At 37.0% G+C, this 5,361-nt stretch overlaps 1 pseudogene; it reads right to left on the bottom strand.

Moving 5' to 3' along the window:
* Positions 1–3,398: 3,398 nt before the first annotated feature.
* On the bottom strand, positions 3,399–4,723 carry LOC102138195 (UMP-CMP kinase pseudogene; annotated as a pseudogene).
* Positions 4,724–5,361: the final 638 nt, after the last annotated feature.

Genomic DNA, 5,361 nt, shown 5'->3' with positions numbered 1-5,361 from the left:
TTTCCCTTTATTTAGGGAAACTTCTATCAACCGGCCATTGTTTTAAAAAAGTCTGCTTTTATTATTTTTAGTTTTATGAGTTTAATGGTATGATTACTCTTATTTTTTTGTTTGTTTTCTGTTTTAAACAGAGTTGTATGTATGTTAACGGTCAGGAAGTCAAGGCATCTAATTTTGACCTAACCTAGTGAGCACGCATTCCAGTGGAAATGGGTTACTTTCTCTATAAGAGGGCTTGAACAAATAGTTTCCAACTAACTTGGAGAAAATTTTGCCTTTTGAATTTGAGAATGACAAAAAATATCCCTATATAATTGAAAGGAGTAGAAGATTATAATATGATGTGTATTTTGGAAGATTAATATAAACAAATATCTAATCTGAATTAAGCATACCAAGTATAAAAATGGTCAATGAAAATACTAACAGTTTGCAAGTTTGCATAATGTTTTATAATGTATAAAACATGTTTTCAATTAAACTTGCATTATTTCAAATAATCCCATGCAATAAAGCGTTCTATTTATATCATATCCATGATTCAAATATATTAAAGGATTTTTCAAGGACATATCATGGATAAGCAGTACTGGCAAGATGGAATCCTCTTTCATTGATGTTGAATAGCTTTTCTTTTCCATTGTTACACAATTTTCTTATCTTGGATTAAGCGAGGAAGAGAACTCCTGAAGCAACTAAGGGTAAAAGAAAGTTTAGCAAATCAACAAACAGTGAATAATGACAGTGTTCAGATATGATTAATGATAATAGTTCATACTTCATTTTTCCTAGTGATTTTTGGTATGGTTTATAGCATTAAACAAATGAACAAAAATTCTCAGAGAACTTCCTGGCATCAATCAACTTTAATTTTGTTTCAAGTTCAGCCTCAGTCAAATTTATGAAGTATAGAACATCATCATCATCATCATCATTATACACACTTTACTGTAACATTTATTCTACCCTCAGTTATGTCCCCATGATCGCAGCTATACATTTTCCCACCTCTCATTCCCTATTTGTGATTTTCCACCCAGAAATGCATCTCATACTCTACTTTCATTATCTCTAGATCCCTCTACTCTCAAAATTCTTGAGCTTGATATGCATATATTTGTTTACAGAATTAACATTCCTAAGAGTCTGTTTTCTATTGTCCAAAATAATAAATAGTATTAAGAATGCTTTTTTTAATCTCTATGTCAATTCCCGTGATGTATTTTTTTTTTAATTTGATAAAAGGTCATCTAGAGAAAAAGACACAACTATGAAGGAAATTGATTAGTTATAGACTTCCAATTTGACAACTATGGAAGGCTTCTAGAGTAATGTTTTTGAGCAGGTGGAAGGTTATATTCTTGTCCCTTTTAAAATGAGGACTATAATTACCTCCAGAAAAAGCTATGCGTAAATAAGAATGACTTGTCAGCAAATGCTTTAAATAATGAGGACACTATATTCAGAAATTTGTTCACTATATTCAGAAATGCCTCCAGTCATAAAATGTGGATGACTGCTATGGCTGGGTACAGTGCTAGGCACATTGCACATGGTGGTGATCAAGCCAGACATATACACCTGTCTATTATTATGCTTACCCAGTGCTGCACTCAGCTGTGGCTGATCATAAGGATTCCATGAGGAGTTGACATAGCAAACAATGCAGTGACCACATCTAGATGATTTCATCCCCCTTGCCCCAACCAATCAACGACCCCAATTTTGCAGCCTCTCACTCTCCTTGACTCTTTTAACAAATCCAGCCCAGAATACCTCAGGGAGATAGATTTGAGGGTGCCCTGCAATCATTAATCTGCCGCAAATCCTGCTATCTCAATGGAATTGGACTGTTACCATGCAGCAGACTTAGGAACCTGTTGGTCCTATAACAAAGGAAGCACTTAATAGCTTCTCTTTAGCATATCTGTATTGCCAGCACTACTACTCTTGTGTTTTGGGACCATTGTTAAGTAAGGGTTACCTATCTGCGGACTAGTGGCATGCACCTGTAATCCCAGCTACTCTGGCGGCTGAGGCAAAAGGATAGCTTGAGCCTAGGAGTTTGAGACTAGCCTGGGCAATGTGCCAAAAACACCATCTCTTAGTGCATAGATATACAGTTAAAAAAAAATAAGGGTCACTGAATACAAGGACTATAAGATCATGCCACTCGATTTGATCATCATCTCTGATCACTAAGATGGCTACTAAGTGACTAACAGGCAGGTAGTACATAGAGTCCGGATACACTGTACCAAGGGAAGATTCACATCTCAGCAGGACAGAGCGGCACTGCAAGAGATTTCTTCATACTATTCTGAACTTTGTACAATTTAAAACTTATGAATTGTTTATTTCTGGAATTTTTCATTTAATACTTTTGGACCATGATGAAGGTTAACTGAAATCATGGAAATAAATTGAAACCATGAACATGATGGGACCATCATAGTCACTGATTTTCTGTGTATGTGTGTGTAGAAGAAATAGAAATAAATTACAGTACATTCTGTTTTTTATTTGTTTGTTTGTTTGTTTTTCGAGACACAGTCTCATTCTATCACCCAAGCTGGAGTGCATTGGCATGATCTTGACTTACTGAAACCTCTGCCTCCCAGATTCAAGCGATTCTCCTGCCTCAGTCTCCTGAGTAGCTGGGACTACAGGAACCTACCATCATGCCTGGCTAATTTTCGTATTATTAGTAGAGATGGGATTTCACCGTGTTGGCCAGGTTGGTCTGGAACTCCTGACCTCAAGTGATCTGCCTGCCTCAGCCTCCTAAAGTGATAGGATTACAGGCATGAGCCACCACACCCAGCCAAATTACAGTACACTCTTATAGTAATGAAAACCCACATGCATAGCATAGTAAGATATTCATTAGGCATGTTTTTTTAAAAAAGAAATCAATGGCTTGATATGTAAAACATTTTATATTTTATTTTCTCCAATCAAGCCAAGAGGCTTCTTTTTTTTTTTCTTCTAATTAATTCTAACCTTTTATTAAGTCTAGAAAACAAAGAAAAAAAACTTTTGAAGTGTTACTAAAATGCTAACTGAATCATTTTAGCATAAATCTAGCCACATGCATTTCAAGGTTCCACTGCTAGGAATTTTGTTAAGATCAGCTGAATCATGAATAATACTATATAACAGAGTATAAGGAACACAAGCATTAGATGTGATCCTTGCCCCATACCCTTAGATTATGTCAGAATAAAGCTGACAATTCTGTCAGGCTCTGAACCCCTAGTGCCCCCAGCCCAAATCTTGGAAGCAAAGAATATGCCCTGTCATACAACTTTGTACAAGTTGTAGTAAAACAAAGCTTAAGTTTTTTTCACCTTTCTATAGTAAATGGTCAGTTATTTGATAAATACTAAAACGCTGCTAAGAATCGATTTTGAGTTTGTTTACCAAACACATTGTGCAAGAACTGACTACATAAAAAGTTCCTTTGAAATTTGGTCCACAAATTCACTTAAGGTTGGAAATTTAAAACTTGCAAGAAAAAGAGGAAGCGGGTATCCCTAAATCCTAACATGTTGTGATTACTAAAGGGATATATATGCGTACTAAAAAGTTTTGCTCACAGAAGGCACAAACTATAAAAGGGATATTCTTTTTGAATTAAAAAAAAAACTAGCTGATACCCTTCTTTGTTTAGTGAGCACCATAACTAAGATGAAGTTAAACCTGAATTCACTGTCTACTCCTGTGACCAAAAAAAAGAACATAAAAATTAACTTTGTTTTACCATGTACTTTCCAGCCACTAATTGAGATGTAGTTATGAAAGATTAAAATTGCCTTAAAAAGGGGTCATGATAGCAGCTATCAAAGCAATATTCAAGCATGATTTCAAGGATGCTTTCAGGTTTAGAATTAGCCTTCCTTGTCAAAAATCTGCACAACTTCATCAAAAACTTCATCAACAGATTTAGAAGCGTCTATTTTCTTGACTTTCCCCATTTCTTCATATAAGTCAATAATTGGCTTTGTTGACTGAAGGTATGTCTGAATTCTCTTTTCCGAGCTCTCTCTGTTGTCATCACTGCTACCACTACTCTTTCCCCTCTCGAGACATCGTTCAATACAGATCTCATTATTACAGTCAAAAAACAGAACGAAAGATACATCTGCCTTCCCATCCATGGTCTTGTTCCAACCTTGAAGGTTGTCTTGATTTCTTGGAAACCCATCAATCAAGAATTTATTCTTCTGAGCATTGGCAGCCATTGTCTGATCCATTTCCCTCTTTAATAAACTGATGGTTATCTCAACTGGTACAATCTTTCCTTCTTTAATGTACTTTTCAATAAGTTCACCATACTGTGAATCTGGGTTCTTCCTTTCATCACGAAGCAGCTCTCCTGCAGAAAGGTGTGTGTAATCATATTTCTCGACGATGCGGGCGCACTGGGTCCCCTGCCGGCGCCAGGGCCGCCGAGGACGAACACTACCAGCGGCTTCATGAGACGGGGAGGGCAGAAGAGAATCGGCCGGCGGGTCTGCAGCAGGAAGCTAAGGCCCAGGACGTGGAGCAGTCGGCTGCGGCAGCGGCTCAGCATATACAGCTGCTCGGCCGGCCGGACGCTGAGGGAGCTGATAGCGGCCGGCGAGGCGCGGGGCGGGGCAGGGAGGCGGTGGGAGAAAGGGGCGGGCTGAGCCGGCGCCCGCCGCGGCCCCGCCGCCGTGGCTGCCCAGGCGTCCGCGGCACCAAGAGGCTTCTTATACCATTATAATTTTACAACAAAACCAGAAAACTAACAATCACAAATATATTGTGATTGATATTGACATCACCCTCGTCTCAGAAATTTATTTATTCAGGATTGTAAACGCGGAATGATGATCAGACTTCTGAAAGCAATTGCCATTTAGCTGATCTTTAATTCTGGTTAATATTTAAGGATTCATAAACTTTTCAAAGTAAGAAGGTAATAAAATTCTCTCAGACTACTCCTAGACTTTATCTTGCTCATTAAACTTTGTATAATGGAATGTTTCTAACATGTAGACAAAAGTACATACCATATATTATATTTATATGAGTAATATGTAGTAGTATAGTACATGGAATATGAATAGTATATTGTATTCTTAGGCACCCATTAACCCAATTCAAAAATTAGCAATTATTAAATTGTGGTCTAACTTAATCACATTGATATACCCAAATTCTTTCAGTCACAGATTATTTTCAATCAAATTGCAGACCACAAATTATGTTATTCATTTATAATCTAGTATATAACTCTACGTTACAGACTCTCAAGAATAAAAAGAAAACATAATACTAAACATTACTAAACAAAAATAACAATTTCTTAACATCTCCATATATTCTGCCTTC

The sequence above is a fragment of the Macaca fascicularis genome, chromosome 8, assembly GCF_037993035.2.
Source record: "Macaca fascicularis isolate 582-1 chromosome 8, T2T-MFA8v1.1".
NCBI lineage: Eukaryota > Metazoa > Chordata > Mammalia > Primates > Cercopithecidae > Macaca > Macaca fascicularis.
The sequence above is the reverse complement of the archived record's forward strand: the minus strand, read 5'-3'. Positions and strand labels throughout refer to the sequence as shown.